This window comes from Notamacropus eugenii, chromosome 2 (genome assembly GCF_028372415.1).
Source record: "Notamacropus eugenii isolate mMacEug1 chromosome 2, mMacEug1.pri_v2, whole genome shotgun sequence".
NCBI classification, from domain to species: Eukaryota; Metazoa; Chordata; class Mammalia; order Diprotodontia; family Macropodidae; genus Notamacropus; species Notamacropus eugenii.
The window spans coordinates 145,824,359-145,847,311 of record NC_092873.1 but is presented as its reverse complement, the minus strand read 5'-3'; the positions used below and the strand labels follow the sequence as shown (position 1 = coordinate 145,847,311).

General features: G+C 33.0%; 1 protein-coding gene across 4 annotated transcripts in view; it reads right to left on the bottom strand.

Annotated features, from left to right (window-relative positions):
• The window catches only part of MYO6 (myosin VI), a 226,644-nt gene that overhangs the window by 174,225 nt on the left and 29,466 nt on the right, over positions 1–22,953 (bottom strand). For all 4 annotated transcript variants that reach the window (XM_072642643.1, XM_072642644.1, XM_072642645.1 and 1 more), the window contains exon 2: positions 1,313–1,412. The gene's annotated coding sequence lies outside the window, so the exon portion shown is untranslated. The remainder of the gene's footprint in view (positions 1–1,312; positions 1,413–22,953) is intronic.

Below are 22,953 nucleotides of genomic sequence, written 5' to 3'. Positions count from 1 at the left end.
AGCTCCTTGTTGCACTCCAAAAGCTATTAAACTGTGCATATCTTTTGACCCAGTGATACCACTACTAGACCTATACCCCAAAAGAGTTCAAAGCAAAAGAAAATGGATTCATACTTACAAAAAGGAGAGATCTTAATTAACTACTTGAGATGAGGAAAAAGGGGGAAGCATTATATAATTACAGAAAAGAAAGAAACAACAATGAATTAAGTAAAACACCATAACTAGGGAAAGTATGACAAACCAAAGGCGAAGGGTTCTAGAACAAGGGGAAGAGAGCCTGTAGGAACAAAGTCAAACGAAGATTTATTAACCAAAAATAACTAGAAAGACAAAACATTGCCTTAAAAGAGGAAGAAGAACAAAAAATTCTAATTCAGGGGACAGGGGAAGCAACAGGAATACAAACAGAAGAAAATATAAATATAAAACAAACCTGATTAAAAAGAAAAATCAGAAAATATAAACAAAACATCAAATGAACAAAGTGAAATCACAACAAAGCCAGAGATAATATAAAGAACTATCAGAAACTACTATGTACATAGAACAAAAATGAGAACACAAAAGATATGAGAATACCTTCAAAATGTAAAACATTCAAGATTGACTGAAAATCAAAAAAAAAAGACAGTCTCAGAAAAGGAAATAGGACCAGCTGTAAAAGAACCACCAAAGGAAAAAACTCCTGATCCTGATGGATTTATAGCCAAATTCTATCAAACTATTAAATAACAAATCACCAATGCTACAAAAAATATAATCAGAAATTTGAAAAAGAAAGCACTCTATAAGGTTCCTTTAATGAGACAAATATAGTCTTAATATTTAAACCAGGGTGTAGGATAAAGCAAAGAAAAACTATATACCAATACTGTTAATGAACATTAATTATAAAATTTTAAGTAAAAATTAATTCCTGTAAAACAGAATACAACATCACCTTCATAATAGAACTTTCCTCACAATCCCTCTGAGGTAAGTAGTGAACATATTCTAACCACTTCACAGATAAGAAAACTAAAGGAAGGAGCAACTAAATGGCCAGACAAGTTTCCTCTAGTAAATGACTAATAAGCAGCAAAGAGGATGAGTTAGGTCTTCTGATCCCAATTCCAGTATACTTTTTAATGAGAACTACTACTGTTCTTTTGCATATTATGCTAAATTTTAAGCCACTCCAACCTCTCAGAATTTCCTAATCTCCTTTAAGACTCAGATCAAGTAAAAAGTTTTTACATGAGGATTTTCCTGAACACCCAGCTGCTAGTGATGTCCAACTCAAACCACCTTGCATCAATTTTGTACTTACCAGTAAATGTAGGTGTTGTTCCCCCAATAGAATGCAAAGTACTTGGGGGGCACGAACTATCTCTCTTCAGTCTTGGTTGGCTGAGAACCTCATGAAGTATCTAGCAAAAAGGAGGAACTTTATAAATGGTTTGTTTTTTATCAATTCATTTTATGTTAATTCATTTTTATGTTACAACATAATATATACATTACGGTATTATCTAAAAAAAATTTATGTAATATTAAATTATATTAATAGAAGTGAAACTCACAGAAAAAAGGAGGTAACACTGTGGCAGGGCCAACAAAATAATTTCTACAATGCTTTTTTCCCCCCATTTTTAATTTAATTTTTTTCAATTAATGAAATCAACCTCTCCCTTTTATCTTCCCCTATCTCTCCAAAAAAAAGGGGGGGGGGAGGTTAGGGGGATTTAAAACAAATACGCTGAGCCAAATAAAACAAATTCCTATACTGATTATGCCCAAAAAATCTGTCTAAATCTGCACCCTGAACCATTCATCTCCCTATCAGAAAGTGGGCAGCATGTTAATCATGTATATAAAGATATGATTTCACTTCTTATAATTTTATAACTACAAATACTATCCTTCTTTGCCTCAATGCATACAAATGAATTAAAACTGCTTGCTACAGAATGTTATATCCCCTCATTAGGATCTTTTCTCTGCTAACTGTACTTAACAAAATTGAGGAAAATGTAAATTGTTGGATTCTGCTTGTGCTTTTCTCAGTTATTAAAAACCTTAGCAATATCTCTTAGGTTGTACTTATTTTTTAAACAGGAAAGCATATATATGATTCTGGAAATGTATATAGTATATATCAAAATATCTACATGCAGTTTAACCTCTTTTAGGATTAGGTAAAAGGTCCTTTTTCTTCCCTGTAGGGAATTTTTACCCAAGTGAGGAGGATGGTAACAGAATACTGCTCAGGTACTAAATTGGTAGATATGCTGGCTGAGCATTATCAGGGCAAACATCACATTTTTCAAAACAAGGATAGGAATAATAGAGCTTGTCTTTGATTTCAGGCAAAATACAAGAATTAGTTAAATGGATAGTTAGTTAACATCCTTTCAAGCAAGTGATAGTCACAAAAAGCTGTTCCCAAGGACATATCACGTTACAGTAATTTTTTTTTTAGGAAAAGGTTACAACTGGTATATCAGGAGGAAGTCATAGTTAGAATTTACCTAGATTTTGTAAAGCTTTTGCTAAAGTCTCAAAGACATGCCTGGGGCCGTGCCATTAGTAAGTGTCTGAAGGCCAGAATAAACTCAGTTCTTCCTGACTCCAGGCCTAATGCTCTATCTCCTATACCACAGAAGCTGCCATTTGAAGATAGCTGAATGTCCAGTCTGTTCTAAAGATGGGTGTGATTTTTAGCAGAGAAAATTTTGCAAAAGAAAAAGATTTTTCCTATGTACTATATTCTTTGTATCTACTCAGCAAAATGCCTTAGAGTAGGCACCTGATTCTTACTGAAATGAATTAAAAACATGAAACCATGAAAATAGTTTTCTTAATAACAAAGTGCTATATCCATATAGACTCTGAGTTGCAAATATCTTGCATAAGGAAATGGCCCCAGGGATGTTGTACAATCCTTCAGGGGGCCACCAAACTGTTCTAGACCAATAGTGCCCTCTAGTGCCTTTGAGGAATTGCAAGGACGGGGGACAGATGGACAGGGTAAGGCAATTAGGTCATTCATCAACTCATCCCATCTCTTCTACCTCTAATCAGGCTAACGCTATAAGTAATGTCCCAGGGGAGGAAAAGTGAAAGGAGAAAGGAGTGAAGAATGGAGAAAGAAAGAGGAAGGACCTATACACTCTCTGCATAATGAAAGAGATAGAGGGGGTGAAACACTGGATTTAAGGTCGGTCAGACTTGGACAATGTGCTGATTAATTATGGTGCATTGTTTCTATTCTTTATCTTTTTAAAAAAAGAGATAGCTCTAATGGAGGGGCACAGGGAAAGTTGTGTGAAATAAAGATATAAAAACATAAGATATCAATAAGTGCTATTCAAAATTAAAAAAAAAATAAATCCGGGGAAAAGAAATGACACGAAAAATTTATCCATTATCCCATTAAAAGTAATGACTGTAAAATGAACAACATTTCTGTGAACACAAGTTAAAGCACATATATTTGTCATATATACACCAAAAGCACTGACGTCAATATTTTTTTCACAAGGTGCATTTTGTAGTTAACCAAGATGATATGATAATAAAGACAGTGAAGATAATTAAAGTCCTTGGCTCAAGAAGAGTCTGGTCTTTATTGTACATATACCTCTACCTCACAAAAAATCTTGTCTATCTACAAGATACAGTCTTTGTTTATGGCGTCTATCAGTATTATAATGTGGGAAATGGGATATTTAAAATTATAATAATAAATGTAGTAGCAAATGCCACCACAAAGTGGGAAATGAAGTCCCTTGTAAAATATTCCAGAAATATATAAAAGAAGTGATACGAGGTGCAAAGAAAGGTTATTAGATTTCCTAACTGGGGAGCTACTTATTCAATAAACACAACCATGTGACCAATATACCACTGCCTATTTAGGCAGCTTGACTAGGTAAGTTGTCTATCTTCAGTTTTGTCATTCAAAACTATAATACAAATTAAGCAGCTCACACAATCCCAGAATTAACTACAATAAAATTTAATAACAAGGAGAGGTCCTAACCAATAAAAAGGTAAATTAGAATTCTATCCCTTGACCAGCGTTCAAAAAAAGTCATATTAGTCACTTCTATCACAAATCACTAGGCTATGAATCACCATTTATTATTCTCTACGTTATCATCAGTGGAATTTAGCAACCATTAGCAAAATATCTTTGAAGTAATATAAAAAACTACAAGTTGATATTTTGGGTCAAAACAAGACCTCAAAGTATGACACAGCCCTTTACTGGAGAGCTTTGCAAACTCTACTTAGAAAGACCAATCTAAAATATGAAGAGAAAAGAAAAAATACTTTCAAGAGATTAGTCATAACATCAAAGCCACTGCTGAGTACTTTTTAAAAAGTAAAATGACACTAGAAAAACATTTTAGAAAAGGTATACACCAGAAATGAATTTGAAGACATTAAGAGTACCTACATGAATAAAAATAATTTGTTTCAAACACTGGGGCTGTATGGGAGTTAAGTGGTTAGACATGACAAGCAATGAAGAAAACAGCACCGTAAGTAATAAGTATATAAGATGAAAAGAAAGAATATACATAGTAGTAAAGTAGTAATTCAATTTCAAAGTAAGCATGAGAAGCTGAAATTGAAATTGGAGTAAGAATGTGAGCCAAAAGATAGACTTAGGAAGGTAATCTGATTACAGGAAAAGGCATAAATAAATTGTTCCAGGAACAGTATTTTAAATTTAATGAAGATGTGGTAGAGTGGAAACTTATAATGATTAAACTTGAAATAAATAAAGTATGAAAAAAGTATCACCAGGTAATAGGAAAGGAACAAAATTAAATTCTATGGAATACAGAGCAATGGTGTGTCTTATCAGCTTTATATAAAAGATAATAGGTAAGGTTTCCTAAGCACTTTACATATATAAAACTCACTTTAAACTCACAACCACTCTTACAGGTAGATATTATTATTATTTTACAGATGAAGAAACTGAGGTTAAAAGAGATTAAATGACTTGCCCAAGATCAGACAAATCCTGATAAGAAGGGAAGAGAATTTAAGATGCATGCATTGGGAGAGACTTGAACCTGTAATTTCATTAGTATATTGAACTCCCAAGTGAAAAAATTCTTTTTAACACTTTAGATTAGCACCTTTTCTAAATCATATAGTTTTAGAGTTACATAGGACACTGAGAGGTTAACTGACTTGGTCAGGGTCACAAAGTCAGTATGGGCAAAGACAGGTCTTAAACGCAGGTCTTCCTATAGAAGATGGCTCTCTATCCACAAAGCTATGGTGCCACTATAAGATAAATCAGTAGAAAGTTTAAATTTGATACATTTCAACTAAAAGGATTAAAATTCAAATTAATAATTCAACATTTTCTTATTAAATGAATTTAAACCTATGAATAAATTCCAACAATGCTTATTAGCCTGTCGGATTTTTAATGTCTATTTATGACAGCTTCAATAAAGCAAGAAATCAGTGAAATATATTCCAACATTATCTCCAATATGCAATCTAAACTTTACAGGCTGCCTAATCTCTTTAATATTTGGAATAAGGTTACTCAGAAGACTTAACTTCATTCTGAACTCCAATACATCTCCTCATCTGTCCATGAGTTTTAGGTAACATCTCACTCCTTCCATCTCTAACTTATCTTATCTTGAATAGAAAAAGTTTCTCCAAGTGACACTGGAGGAAACACATTCAATCTTGAAAATCTGGAAAGCCAAGTTATCACCCAGTTCAGATCAACATATCAACTGCATTTTGGAGATGGAGAAAAGTATCCCTCTCAGTATATTGAAAGGGTCAAATTCTCAAATGATCTCTTCTTTATCCAGCAGGTAAAATGAGCAGCTGAAATGCAAAACAAAACAAAAAAACTTTTGCAACCATTAGACTAGGTTAAAAAAAAAACTATACTCTGAAAACCTTGCCAATTATAGCAGTCTACATAACATAAAAATTTCAAAGCATGACTTTTTGTTATTATAAATTTATGCTTGTTCTTTTAACACTGATGGATTCTCTTTTTTTAACGATCATCTATAAAAGAAAACCTTAATGAATACAAGACATTTCAAAAAGGCAAAATGTAGACATTTTAAAACTTATGATGATAAATCTTAAGCCTTATGAAGATCAACTGACAACTTTTCAAGTTAAAATAAAATGAGATATTGTTTTATTTTTTCAAAAAAGCCCAAGGACCATTCCCTGGAAACATAAAGGCAAAAACTACTTTTGCCATTGTGTTGCAGTTGCTGTAACATCAAAACAAATAAAAAATATATAACCAAGTAATGGTTACTGTAGTCCAATACCTCTTTATCCATCTAAGTGCCAAGTATTGTTGGCTCTATCTCCATAACATTTGTTACAACCATACCCTCCTTTTAACTCACTACTCTAGCTCAGACCTTCATCACCCAAAGTGATTTTCCTAAGATGAAGGTCTAAAGATGTCAGTCCTCTACTCAAACTCCAATGGCTTCCTATTGTCTTTAGGATCAAAAATAAACTCCACGGTTAGATTTGTAAAGCCCTTCACAAATATATTTCCAACCTTATTAGTTCTCTTTTCAAAACCTGCAGTTCTGAGAAATTTTCCTTTTTGCTGTTCCTAATACACGATGCTGCATCTCCATTTTTTGTACTTTTGCATTAACATTATTCTATGAATTAAACATACTCCCTCCTAACCTACACCACTGACAACCCAGTTTGCTTTAAAAATTCAGCTCAAGTGCCAACTTCTACATCAAGTCTTTCCAGAACTCAACTGTTAATGTGCTCTCCCCCAAAATTACCTTGTACATATTTTGTATATACTTACATATTTATAAGTCTCCCCTGAAAGAACTTAAGTTCTTGTCTTTCTGTCCCCAGTACTTGCTAGGCATTTTATAAATATTTAATTGATTCCATGTAAATTACAAATTAAAAATTTTCCTGATTACGTTAAAGACCAATTTTTCAAATAACTTCCAAGATACAGATGCAGAATTATAGAATAACAATACATTCACTATCCTATTTTGTGTCTGCTCCTGATTTACAGAGTGAACTGCTTTTTAATAATTCATTTGAAGCACATTCGGAGAGTTTCCTTTAAAAAAAGATTATATTACTAAAAAAACAGATTAGATAAACAAGTTGTCAAAACAAAAATCTTCTTTCTGATTTTTATATTAAATTTTAATTGTCATTTATTTTTCTCCTTCCGATTTTTTGCCTCCCCCAGATGCATCCACACACTATAAAATAATATAAAATCCTCATAACAAGTATGGTCAAGCATATTGGTCACATACAAAAATGTGTGTCTCATTCTGTATGTTAATCCATCATCCATCTGACAAGAAGTGGGTACCTTTCTTCATCATCAATCCTCTAGAATCATGGTTGATCACTGTGTTGATCAGAGTTCTTATATCTTTCACAATTTTTCATGTTTTAAATATTAAAATACTGTTCATACAGTATAAACTGTTCTGATTCTGCTCACTTCGTATCAGTTCAGACCACTCTCCCCAGGTTTCTCTGAAATCATGTCTTCATTTCTTATAACACAACAGTGTTCCAACACATTCATATACAATAATTCAGCCACTCCCCAACGAATTCCCCATTCTCTTATACTCCAGTTCTTTTTCACTATATAAAAGAAGTAGCTATCAGTATTTTTTTGTATATTTGGATCCTTTTTCTCTTTCTTTGATCTCTTTGAGATACAGGCCTACTAATGGTATGTGTGTTCATCCTTCATTGCTGAAGAAGACCATGCCATCAGAGAAATAATGACATGACTTGCACTTGACTTTGTTTTGAGCGAGAGAGGGCTGTGCAGGTCACCAGCCTCACTTCTCCTAGAACCATCTGAATCCAGCAACCAGATATTTATCAGGATGACTGTAGATGACCCAGGATGATGCAACTGGGGTTAAGTGACTTGCCCAAGGTCACAAAGCTAGTGAGTGTCAAGTGTCTGAAGTGAGATTTGAACTCAGGTCCTCCTGACTCCTGCACTGGTGCTCTATTCACTGCACCATCTAGCTGCCCCTCCTACTAATGGTATCTTTTGATCAAAGGATATACAGAGTTTGGCAACATTTTGGCCAGGTTCCAAACTTCTTTCCAGAATGGCTGGACCAATTCACAATTTCACCAATATAAAAATGTGTTTCCATGCAGTACCCTCAGTTACTACTTCTCTTTTGAATGGAGGGCTAAAAGGCAGAACAAAAAATTCCTCCTATGGACTCCCTTCATAGAGTGATCAAAATCTCTTCATGTCCCACCAGTGGTTCTACTTGGTTTCTACTTCACCATCATTTTCATAACCCTGAGTTGGGCACCCTCTGTCACCCCTCTGCTTTTTCAGTTTGATGTTATACACTATCTTCTTCCATCTTTGAGTGCAAGAACTGTATTTCTTTTTCTTATTTGTATCTCCAACATTTAGCACAGTGTCTGGCACACAGTGTATCATATACATTATCACAGGTATAAGGAGGAAGCTTAAAATTGCTTTAATGTTCATTTATCTAATTATGAGTGATTTGGAGTATTATTCATATGGCTACAGATAATTTCACTATCTTCCACTGAGAAGAGTCTATTTATATCCATTGACCATTTCTCAGCTAGGAAATGGTTCATTCTAATAAATCTGAATCAATTTCTTATTTTTCTTCTGAGATCCTTATCAAAGAAATTTGTGCAAGATTTTTCCCAGGTAATTACTTTCCTTCTGATATTAAATGTGTTGGATTTGTCTGTGCAAAAACCTTTAAAATTTGATATAAACAAAATTGTGAATTCTATCTTCTGTGATCTTTCCTGTTTGATTATGAACTCTTCCTCTATCCATAAATATGAAGATTACTTTCTTCTTTGGAGTGTTGATCAAAACCTACTGTCCAGTTTTCTCAACATTTTTCAGAAAGTGAATCATAGGATAAAATAAAGGCAAATAATTAAAATTAACAAAGATCTCAGTAGAAAACAATTTAGTTAAAAACCTTGAGAAAAATCATTTAAGCCAGGTACAGAAGATCAATAAGAGAAGGAAATATGGCCTCCAGGTCATCTAAAAGAATCCAGATATCTATGAATAAATATAAATAAATACATAAATATAAATAAGTAAAAAGGAAAAAATAATCAATGCTGATGAGGAAGACGGCCCTGTGGGGTCACAAGACAATATGAAATTATGAAAGTATAATTTATAACCTGCACGTCAAAAATGAACAACAGATTAGAAAAAGTTGAATCCAGTGACAAATCTCACCAGAAAAACAAAAGAAATAATAATTCCATGGAAAGTAAATACACAGAAGCAGAGAATAATCTAGAAAAAGAGAAGCAAAAAACAATTGTATTAAAAAGAAAACATGATGTCCATACAAGGAAAACCATTGGTAGTGCAGTGGATATGTACCAAAATAGCAACAAGTTCAGAAGTAAATAGCAGTTTCATGGCTCTGACATCAGAAGCAGAGTGTCACTTCCAAACCTTAGTCCAGTTTGAAGTCTATTGTGGAATAACCAGGGAAAGAATTCCAGAACTAATAATCCTGTAGTTCTGTCACTCTGAACCAAAGAGTTTTCAAACTGGCTGATAGTGACTAAATACAGCTACAGTGTATTGAAAAACCAAACAAGAGGAGCCCAAAGGCCTGCTGCTCAGACACAAACTCACATTAGGAACTGGCAGACCAGGGAGCAGCCAGCAATCAAACTTTGACCTGGATCAGACCATTCTGGGAGCGCCTATAGCCTGTAGATTCTCAGACTGAGTTATGTTTGGGAGTTTAAATTGAAAAAAAAAAACTTAATACCCCAAGTAAGCATCTGCAGGAATATCTCATACATTACCACCAGAAGTATAACAAGCCTAGTCTGAACATTAAATCTAAAGTCAAGAAATAGGCAGCAAGAACAAACAAAATAATAATAATAATTCCACCATAAAAACTGTTATAGTAACAAGGATGCTCAAAAACAAAAACCCAAAAGAAAATTGTTCTAAAACACACACAAGCACAGTCTCAGAAAAACACAGCTTAGGCATAAATTCATCTAGAATATCTCAAAAACTTAGGTAAGAGTTTTTTAAAAAAGACTTTTAAAATGTTTTTATAGATTAAATGAGAGTCCTCAGGGGAAAATTTAGAAAAGAAATGAGACACTTGGAAAAAAAGAATTGAATAAAGAATTACAGGTTGACACAAAATGTACAAAAGCTTGTGAAAGCAACAAACACCTTGAAAATTGGAACACATCAAACAAAAACTAATGAATCCATGAGACAATAAAGTAGAAGAAAACGTAAGGTGTCTCATATCAAAAACAACAGACCTGGAAAATAGATCAAAGAGAAAAAATTTAAGAAGAATTAGACTCTACCCATCAAGACAAACCCAGAAACTACAAGGACACAACTGCAAAATACTTTTCACACCAATAAAGTCAGATCTAAACAATTATAAAAATATTAACTTCTCATGGGTAAGCCAAGCCAATGTAATAAAAATCACAATTCTACTGAAATTAATCTACTTATTCAGTGCCATACAAATTAAATTACCAAAAAATTATTTTAGAGAAAATTTATAGAAATTTTATAGAAAAAATGTAACAAAACTCATCTGGAAAAACAAGAAGGTCAAGAATATCAAGAGAATCAGTGAAAAAAATGTGTAGTATTTGATAAACCCAAAGATCTAAGCTTTTGGGACAAAAACTCTATTCAACAAAAACTGTCCGGAAAATTGGAAAACAATATAGCAGAAACTAGGTAAATCCCAACATCTCACACCATATACTAAGGTAAGGTGAAAATGAGTAAGTGATTTACAAATTATGGGCAACACCATAAGCAAATTAGGAGGGCATGGAATAATTTACCTGTCAAGACCTATGAAGAAGGGAAAATTTAGGATTAAACAAGATAGAGAAAGCATTACCAAATGTAAGATGGATAATTTCAATTATATTAAATTTAAAAGGTTTTGCACAAACAAAACAAATGCAACCAAAATTAAAAGGAAAGCTGAAAACTAGGACAGGAGGGGGAAAATTTACAGCAAGTATCTCTAATAAAGGCCTTATTTCTAAAATATATAGAGAACTTCATCAAATTTATAAGAATACAAGTCATTCCCCAACTGATATCAATGACTATGAATAGGTAGCTTTCAGAAAAAGAAATCAAAATTATCAACAGTCATATAAAAAAATGTTCTAAATCACCATTGATTAGAGAAATGCAAATTAAAAAAACTTTGAGGTACTACTTCACACTTATCAGAGTGGCTAATATGAAAAAAAGGAACATGATAAATATTACAGGATATGTGAGAAAATTGGTGCTAGTGGATTGTTGGTAAAGTTGTGAATTTATCCAACAATTCTAGAGAACAATTTGGAATTATGCCCAAAGGGCTATAAAACTGTGCAAACCCTTTGATTCAGCAATACCACTCCTAGGTCTATATCTCAAAGAGATAAAAAGGGGGGAAGAGAATTTATCTGTATAAAAATATTTATAGTAGCTCTTTTCATGGTGACTAAAGAATTAGAAATTGAGGGGATGCCCATCAACTGGAGAATGGCAGAACAAGTTGTAGTATATGACTATAATAGAAAATTATTGTGCTATAAGAAATTACAAACAGAATGATTTCAGAAAAACATGGGACGACTTACATCAACTAATATAAAGTGAAGTGAGCAGAACCCAGAGAATATTGTACACAGTGACAGCAATACTGTATGACGAAAAACTGTGAATGACTTAGCTACTCTCAGCAATACAATGATCCAAGACAATCCCTAAAGACTCATGATGGAAAATGCTATCAGCCTCCAGAGAAAGAACTAATGCTGTCTGAATACACTTTTTTCACTTTCTTTTTTGTTTTGAGACTTCTTGCACAAAATGACTAATAAGGAAATTTATTTACACAATTACATGTGTATAACCTATATCAGATTGCTTACCATCTCAGAAAGTGGTAAGGGGAGGGAGGGATAAAATTTGAACTCGAAACTTATTTTAAAAAACCCACAAATGTTAAAATTCATTTTTACATGTAATAGGAGAAAAATAAAATATTCTTTTAAAAAAGAATCATTAGGCTATTAAATGTCATGACCAAAAAAAAAAAAAAACCTAGACATCATATTTCAAGAAATCTTAAAAGAAAATTGTCCACATAACTTATAGTCACAGGGCAAAATATAAAGACAATCTACCAGTCAGTCACCTCCAGAAAGAAAACTCAAAAAGAACATTAGAGCCAAAAGCCAAAGCTTTCAAGTCATGGGGAAAATAATGCAAGCTTCCAGAAAGAAACCACAGTCAGAATCACACAAGATTTAACAGCTACCACCATGAAGGAACAGAGGGTTTAGAATATATTCCAGAACACAAAGAAAAATAGGTTTACAACCAAGAATAATTTACCCAGAAAAACTGAGAATAATAATTACATTAAGAAAAATGGACCTTTAACTATATAAAGACTTCTAAGCATTCCTGATGGATTCCTGATGGGGAGAGTGACTTAAATTTGAAGCACACTTATCTGAAATGGTCAAAAGATGGAAGAATACACACAAAAAACCATAGAGTTAAATACAGAAATACCTTTCACTACATTTGTTTTATTATAGGTCAGTGATTTTTGACTCCTTATAAAATTTAAAGTGCATTATTAGTTACAGAACATCTAGAAAAGGGAGTGGTGATCATTAAGAACAAACAGATCAAGCTGGATTAACCTCATTTCTTTTTCAAAAAAATGTTACTAAACTGGTAGATCAAGAAAATGTTATAGAAATAATTTACCTAGTTAAATTTTAGGAAAGAATTTGCAAAAGTTTCCTGCTATTCTGTTAGTCAAAAGGGAAAGAATATGAAATGGAAACAGGAGGGAAAGAAAAAAGGAGACAGGGGACTTAGAGAGAGGACAGATCAAGGGAAGGAAGAATCCTAAGAAAAGCAAAGGCAACAACACTGAAAGATTTAGGAATTATGATCAGCAGATGGACAAATTCTAGCATACTCACAATGAAAAATGCTACTCACCCTCTGACAGAGAAGTAAAGACTCAAGAGTGCAGAACAAGATTTTCTTAAACATGCTCAATGGGGGAATTTCCTTTGTTTTACTATATAGGTTTTTGTAACAAGTTTTATTTTTCTTTCTCAATGGTGGGGCAAGGAGAAGTTGGGAGAAGGTACATTTTTGCTGATTGGGAAAAAATAAAATTTAATTAAAAAAATAAAAAATTATGCTCTCAAATTTTTAAATGCTTGCTAACTATCCCCCAGCTTTGTATCATCTGCAAATTTGATCAGCATGTCATTAATACCTTTATCATAAACACTGATAAAAATTTTATATAGCACAGTGCCATGGAGACATCCCTAGGGATCTCCTTTTCAAGTTCATATAAAGCCACTAATTGCTCTTCTTGTGGTCATTCAACAAATCTCAACTCCACCTAATTCAACTAACAATTTAGTCTTTTATTTTTGACTAAAAAATAGTAGGAGAGTCTTTCACAAATTATTTCCTAAAACTGAACTAAGTAAGCTATACAATAGCATTCTTTTTCAAAGAAAGAAAGGAGACTGATCCAGTACAATCCATTCTTAACAACCACTTCTCTAGACATTCACTAACTATCCCCATTAGTAATGCAGTCTAGAATATCGTAAGGAGTCAAAAACACTGGCCTACAGTTTATAAACTCAATTTCCCTTTCTGAAAATTAGAAGACCAAGATTTCATCTTTTTCATTTTTGTAACTACTCTCTGATTCCCTGCAATCATTCAAAGACCACTGAAAGTGGCTCAGCAATAGTATCTGCCAGTTCTTTCAGTACTCTGACATGTAGATAAACTCAATTTGATGACCAAAGTTTATCAAAAGCAGTCAGGTGCTTCCTTACTATATACCCTTATTCATCCTCTATGGTTCGTTTTTGTCCAGCGCTTTCCAATCCGAAGATAATTTTCCATAGCAGAAGAGACAGAAATGAATTAACAATGAAATAGTTCTATATCCTTCATTATCATCATCCCATCAATTATGAGCAGCTGTCCTTTTCCTTCTAAAATACTTTCTTTTGTTGTCCTTCATATCCCACACCATCCTCAGCTCATCAGCTCAGCTTCTGAGGTTTAGTACAACTGGCACTACTCTCAGAGGACATGCTATTGTATTTACTCATCCTTCCACTATCATCTTTTACTGCTATCTCTTGTACATGTCATCATAAAATGTAAAGTGGTCAATGAGTTCCCTACATGGCCACACAGGCCTCTTTAGACAATTTCTCCTTTACCTTATCAGCACTGGTTCTCTTTGCATTTTCAAATTTTAATTCCTGAGAGCTAGGTCATCCCTCTAAAGAATTTTAGGCCATGGAATTCTATACATGCATTCTTTGAACCCTCTGAAATGTTTCCCCAAAATCTATAGAGCATTCAAATGTGAAAATTTCTTCTCCTTTATCACAAATTCTAATATGAAGTGATCATTTCCTCCCATAATTTCCATCATTTCTACTTCAAAATAGTTCTCTGTTGCTCAATCAACAAGTATTTAAGTATCTACATGGTGCTTTGGTATCAAGTCTTTAAGTACAAAATATGAAATAATCCCAACCTTCAAACAGCTTACAATATAATGAGAGCATGAACATATATAAATATAATACAGCATAAATATAAAGTTAACAAATTCAAATGTATGCCAAATAGTTAAATACAAGGTGACTTGGAAGTAAGGTCACTAGAATCTAGAGAGATCAGGAAAGGCTTCATGCAGAAAGATGGAGTTTATGCCATGTCATAAAGGAATAGATGGGCTCTAGATAAAGGGGGAGAAAAAGTAATGCATTCCAGACATGTAGGACAAGCCAGCACAATGGCACAGAGACAGAAATGGAGTATTATGTGTAAAATGTAGAAAACAGACTAGTTTAGCTAGATCACGGTGGGCAGGAAGGAGAGTCAATGTCCAATGACTCAGGAAAGACAAATCAGAGCCAAGTTGTGAAGCGATTTAAGCACAGCAATTTATATTTGACAATAAAGGTAATAGAAAATCACTAGAGCTGTTTGACTAATAGAGTGACACGGTCAGTTTGGAGCTTAAGCAAAATTACTCTGGCAGGAGTATGAAGGGTAGACTGAAATGGTGAAGTACGGAGAGTGATTAGAAGGCCCTGCAATAATCAAGGCAAGAGGTGGGAAGGACCTGAACTACAGTGGTGGCTGTGTGCACAGGCTGCCTACTTCTTTATAAGATTTTGTTTCCCATAAACTTGTAGGTGCTTCTAGTGCTATTCTTTTTCTTACACCATACTTACTCTGAAGTATCCAGCTTGGTGCCCACATCTAGGCATTCTTCTCTTTCTCCCTTCCTCTTCATCTTCTCTTTTGATATAACTGACAAGGCACCAACATTTTCACGAGTCCTTGCATCCTAAGTCCTATATCTTACAATATAGGACTCATGATATTGCTATATTTTAAGCTATTAGCCATAACTCCATTCTCAGAAATTATCTTTTTAACTAACAGTTCAATTCCCAAATTTGCATCTCTCTTCTAAGTCATTTTCTTCAATGAACAGGAATAATGAAAATACCATCAGTGCTCCTAAGGTTTCTTGTCCAAGATTTCATCATTCTTAGAAATTCTTTCCAGATTCTTTCTAAAAATATCATTTATACCAAGGTGAACCACCAGAAATATACAGCAATCATCAGGTTTGACAAGTCTTAGAGGATTTTCTGCCATATCCTAGATATATAAACTAGATAAGTTAACAAGTATTGTTAAGTAAAATAAGCTAAGTTTAATTGTCTCCTAATTCATTAGTATCTGTTGATACAAGCTTTCCCCAAAAAACAAAATCATGCACATTTAAGAAAATAAGGGTTAACCCATATTCCTATCACCATAGAGATCTTCATTTAAACCACACCAGAATAAAAACACCTCCTCCAAAAAAAACCTTAGAAAAAGAGACATTATCTATAGCAACATTTTCCAGGTTTCATCCATACATTAACATTAAACATGTATTAAACCCCTATTAAGGTACATAGCACTCAACCAGATTCTGGAAAAAACACAAAAATAAATTAGAATCACATCTGCCCTTAAAGAGTGTACAATCTAGTAGAATAAAAATGCATACAAATATATACACAGACACATAAACAAAAGGTACCAATAGTGCCTAAAGTGTAAACAAAATTTCACCAAAATCATGAGTGAGAAGTGAATTCTGGCAGGAAGATCAGGGGAGATAGAGATAGCCAAGAGAATTTTTTATTTCAGTCTTGAACTATGAGTAGTATTTTAACCGGCAGATAAAAGTTGACATTCAAGTATAACAAAGAGCACCGTATATACTTTTCTTCTTAAAATACAAGAAAAATCCCTCCTATTCTAGATAAAACCTATTTGTCAAATTATTAGCATACTCAGATGTCTATTTCATACACAATATGCACTGTATATACATATACATTTCATATATAATAAAGCATTGTATATCTTCAACACTTCAAGAATCCATAGAGTAATTCCCTCTACCAACACAAACCACAAAGCCTCCATGGTTAACAAATGGATTTTCAGATTTGCCATACCTGAAAAAGTACCTTAAGCCAACCTCCTGGAAGTTGGTAGCTAAAAAGGTAATAACCTTAAACTGATAAACCACTATGAATTTAGATAAGCTGGTCCTTGGAGGAATAATATATATCACTGACTTCTATTGGAAGTATTTTCAGTTCAATAGAATCTGTCAGGGTTTTTTGTACTATCACATCCTTTAAGAGTCCCAGAGTCACCTTCATGTCACTATGAAGTTGCCAGACTACAAAAGGCATATGATAGTTTTCATGATTAGTTATATTAATCACTTCACAGTTCTGCCTAACTGCAAGAGCAAATTATTTACAGTCTTTGGCAAGTTGTCCAACAATTCTCAGTTGATGAAATTCACTTCACAGCTCTGAAAACAAGGCACAAATCTTTTCTTTACATGGTTAATCCTCCATTTGCCAGAATACTTGCTGCTCTTCCTTCACTCTATGCTTAGCTAACAAATTGGGGTACATGTGGAATTAGAGAAGATATGTTTCCAAATTAGATAACAGCCAGAATAATTTCTTATCAGAAGCATCCTGGGAAAAGTCTACCAGCCCACCACACATGAAGGGAGCAGAGGTAGTAGTGCTTTCATTTATGCTTGGGGATACGATAGTGTTCTTCAGAGTGCCTCTGCTTGATTCAGGCAATTATTTTGATCACCACACAGAATTTTACTGTTAGCTTTAGTGACAAAGCAACCAAAAATTCTGAGCACTGGAAGCAAGGATGGTCATATTTATTATAAGAAGTTTATTAGTATTTGGAGATATCAGTATTGTGAAGGAAGGGAGCATCCCCATCAGAGTTAACCATTCATAACAAACAACATAGAAAATATAACTCACAGATGTTAAAATAATGAAGAATGTGTCTCATAAATTTTAAGACATATTTTACAATGGCAGTAGAAGTTATAAAATGATCTCATCACTTATCAAGATAGATTAAGAAAACAGCAAGGATTTCTTTAGAAATATATCAAAAAATACTAGCCATTAATTAAAAAGCATCAAAAATCAATAAGCAACAGACTATAAATAACATCTAGACAGCTTACAATGAATGCCTTTGGCTTTTTCAATACTGAAAGCACTGATCAGTCATACAAAGCACTAATTGACCTTTCCTTCCAGTATGCAAAGATAAAATTGAACAGATACTAAAAGGACATCAGATACCTAGTAGTCAAAAACACATGAATATTCAAAGTAATGCAGTAAAATATAAAGGATAAGCTTATTCAAAGATTTTCAGAGTTATGAAGAAAAAAATCTGTAACAAATGAAAACTCAAATGAGTTCATGTATGGCAGAAGCAAAAGCAATGATAATCAGTAACTCTTTTTAATGATTTGGAAAACAATAGCTTTAAACAGCTTTAAATTGTTGAGACTGGACATGTTTAGAAAAAACAGGTTGTCATATATAATAAATGTCTTATTTGTAAACTACAATATAACTATGCCTTATAAATAAGAACTTAAAATCTTTTTATTCTTTAGACATCACAAATTGTGCAGTAATATTTTGACATGATTCATCAAAGGCTAGAGAATTCAAAGAATACTAAGTACCTTTCAAAGTGATGTGCTAAATTTCATTCATATACACAAACAGATACACATACATATATATGTATATATATACATATATACACACACACACACATAATGTATATATTTTAAAGTAAGATGTGCATAATAAAAGGGCAGCTCAGGGGACAGAGTCTGGTGTCAGGACAACTCTTCATGAGTTCAAATCTGGCCTCAGACACTAACGGTGTGACCCTAGGCAAGTCATTTACCCCAGTTTGCCTCAGTTTCTTCATCTGCAAAATAAGCTGGAGAAGGAAATGACAACCTACTCTAGTATCTTTGCCAAGAAAATCCCAAATAGGGTTATGAAAAGTTGAGCACAAGCAAAAAACAACAACAAAGTGCAACAACAAAAGTACATAATAGATTTGTGGGTTCATATATAATCATCTTTACTTTGTATATGGAAATATTGTTAATCAAGTTCAAAATAACAAAGAAAAACCACACTTCATCTAAAAAAGGTAAAACAGAAAGGGTCAGAGTTGCAGAATTTAAACATTCTCAAGGCTGAAAGGGAACTTGAGATACTACATTATATCAAGTAGGAATGAAAATTTCCTACGGCATCTCAAGTAAAGCCAACAAAAATTTATGAAGTGCTTACTATGTGCCAGGCACTGTACTAAGGATTGTAGATAAAAAGAAAGGCAAAAACAGTTCCTGTCCTCAAGGAAGTCACAATCTAATGACAAATAAAGATCTATACTGATTCCATAGCCTACTCTGATGCTTAACAATTATGTCAGGATGTTTTCTCCAACGATTGGCCTAAACTTTACATAATGCTGCTTAAAATAAATTCTTATTCTTGACCTTCATGCACATGAAGATAGGTATTCAGCCTTATCTCAGTCTGATTAATCCTAATTTTCTTAACTTTTCTTAAAGGTTTGTTACGTCAACTATTTTATCATCTTTGTTGCTCTCTTGAATTTTCTTTAATTTCTTTATACTCACAAGATCAAATATTCAAAGCTGGGAGGGACCTTATAGGCCATTTTGTCCAAACGCATTCTACAGATGGGATAACTGAGGTTCAGAGAGGTTGTGACTCACCTAGGATCATATATCTAGTAAGTATATGAGGAATAATTTCAACCAGCACCCTATAACCTAGTTATGGAGTCTAAAACTGAGAATTAGTACTATTACAGCAAGAAATAAACTACTAAGCAACACTTATGGTTAGGCACTTCTCTGATAATGAGCAGCATCCAATTTACAAAGGTTCCGACTCTGGCCAATAGGGACTCATTTCCCCCAACCACGATATTCTCTTCTCACTGAGCACTGAGAAACAAAGAGGAACAGAATACACTAATAGTACATAGGTATTAACAGTACTTGGATAGCTAGGTGACACAACAGATACAGCACCAGGCCTGGAGTTAGGAAGACCTGAGTTCAAATCCAGTCTCAGATACTTACTAGTTATGTGACCCTGGGCAAGTCAATAACCCTATTTGCCTCAGTTTTCTCATCTGTAAAATGAGGTGGAGAAGGAAATGGCAAACCACTCTAGTATCTTTACCAAAAAAACACTAAATGGGGTCATGAAGAGACAGACATGACTCAAACGACTCAACAATAACAACTAACGGTATTACTTCAGCTTCATTATGAGTTCAATTGAATTCTTAGGTTTGACCAAGTAAATTAATCATCCTTCATAGCTTCTATGAAAAATTATATGCCATGTTCTAAAGTGACCTCTGAAAGACAAACCTTTTATCTAGGACTTCTATTACAGTACTTAGTTCAGTTTCTTCGCCTTCCATTCACTTAGTCATTTATTCAACAAATACTTATTAAGCAATTACTAACAAAGGCACTTTCCTGATGTGTCTGCCTAAATTATCTGAAGTAAATTAAACTGGGTAGAATAAAACTGAAAATATTTTTGTACTAATAAAATTTTACTTTATATAACTGTACAATTTTAGTTAAATGCATACATAATTTTATATAATTGGTCAAAAGACTATTTCAGGTACGGGAAACCTGTGGTCTCAAGACCCCTGGATTACAATCAATATGAAACTCATAGACCAATACACATTTTAATATAATTCAGAAAGAAACATCTTCCTCAAATCCTTTCAAACAAAAACTGAATGGGATTTTAAACTGTCATTTTTTTTTTAAGTTAAGGGCAGTAAATATGTCTTGTTTTCCTTAGACAAATTATAAGATATGTAAGCAAGAATCACCTTTAACATTTCATATTATGGCAGGAAAAACTACACAATATTATGGCAACTTTTCTCAACAGCAGTATTCCTACTATTTAAAACTCCAATTGTCATCAAAAAAGAAAAATCAATCATGAAGGCCTCTATGACGGTTGCAGTATGAAGTTAGCAGAACAAGAACAATTTACATAATAACAATATTATAGAGAAAAACAGTTTTGAAGACTTTAGAATTTTAATCATTGCAATAATAAGCCAATAATCCAAAAGGGCTAAAAATGAAACAACACCCCACATCCTGCCACACAGGAGATGGACGTAAAACACAGAAGGAGATACAAATTCTTTGATATGGCCAACATATGACTTGATTTTGCTGGACGATACAAATTTGTTATGAAGGTTTTTTCTGGGGTTTTTTTTTTGTTGTTGTTCAATGGGAGAGGTGGTCAATGGGAAAGAGATAATAAATGCCTGTAAAAATAATTTTAAAGGATAAGATCAAAAAACTCAATCTGACAGTTCAAAATCATCACTCTTAAAAATTAAATTACAAAGGAGAAAAGAAAGTAGTGAGACTGCTACTTATTCAGAATACACTTTTTCAAAACTAAAATACTTTAAATCATTTTCAACTATCCTTTAACCATATTTCTTTTACTTCTGAGCTTTAAAAAAGTGTCTAGAAAATGTACATTAAAATGCAGGGATATAATATCCTACTTTGTCAAGTTTAGAATTTTTACAATTCAAAATGTCATTTTGTTAAATATTGATTTACATTTTACACAAATGTTGTGTGCTAGATATGACCAAAGCAAGTGCCTATCTTTACTGGTCAAAAGTAAGGAAGGAATTACATAAACAACTTTGACAAAGGTATCCAAAGATAAGTGGGTGCATCTGGCAGTCTGTAAATTAACTTTCTCTTTTATAAGCAGTTTTTAGAGGGCAAGGAAATGGAATCATTTCTCTAAGCACTGAAACTATGCCTAATGAACAGCCATGATGGGAATCTGATGTGTTTTGTGGAGAAAGTCCAATTTGATTCTTATCAGAACTATGGATGTAACTTATAGTGTGTAATTTGTAGGTGGATGTTTGCCTTTACATAAATGTTTTTCATTATTGTAAGAAAAGGTTCAATTGGGGGTGGGAAAAGGGAGAGAAATTAAGGAAAATAACAAAATACAATAAAACTAACAAAACATCAGAGGAACAAGTCACTTCAATATACTCGGAAATAAATTATTTTATGACATAACTATTCAAACATGACTCCATTTTAATAAGCTGGGTTATGAACATCTTTCATTTTAAAATGATTACATGTTAGCAAAGCAACATTTTATTCATCCTTTTTTGAGTAGTATCCAAATAAAGTTATGTATAAATTTTCATTTCCCCATGTCATGTAAGCAATTTAAATATTTCCCAGAAGTACAGAAAATGTACTTTAAAATATAATTAAGCCAGGAGTGCAAATAACAAATTATTTATTCCAATAATCAATACCCTTTAAAATAACAATAATTTATTAACATTGTACAAAATTTTCTGAAAAAAAGTAGTATTTCATCTTCTACATAAAGTGAATAACCATAAAATTAGAAAAATAAAGTTTTAAAAATAAAGTTTTGAAATAAAATATTTCTTCATAATGTGAATTACCAAAGATAAAATTAAAAATTTCAGAATAATGATGTTAATCAAAAAATTCCATTTATTTTAATTAAGGGAAGGAAGTCTATATCTCAATATTTTTAAATTTTTTCTTAGACATTTTCTAATATCCATTTACATAAATGGAACATGAATTAATAATGTAGAGAAGAGATAGAATTTCATATGGTAGAATGTAAAGGGTACTAGACAGACTTGGAGTCAAAAGACCTTGTTTCAAATCCTGACTCAATTAGCTTGTTATCTGTTTGACCTTCACCAAATCACTTAAAACTCTGAGTCCCAGTTCCTCATACGCAATATTTTGGAGTTGAATTAGATGGTCTTTAACACACTAAATCTGTGAGTTTATGAAACTCACAAAATAATTAGTTTTGCCTGCTGTTAAGAAAAAAAATTCTTTATACATAATTTCAAATACTTCATTGTTTATTATCAATAATCAAAAATAGTGATTAAAAACAGTTTATAAATCTTTGAGAAAAGATTTAGACTAAGAAAGTTAGATAGTGTTTATATTTTAAGGATTATGTACACAGAAAGTAGTTTCAGATGCTTTGCCATTCCAAAATACAGAAGTAGAATAAATAAAAATATTGAATTGAAGTAAGAAAAATTTGGGTTAGACGTGAAAAAACTTTTACTTGAAACTGCCTACCTAAATAGGTTACGTAAACTTCATCTCCAGAGATCTAGAGGATTAGGACTAACAGTGGCCTGTTCCCAATGGTTTGGGTGTACCTGCCAAGGAACAAGGAGTTCAACTAGTTGACCTGTAGGGTCAC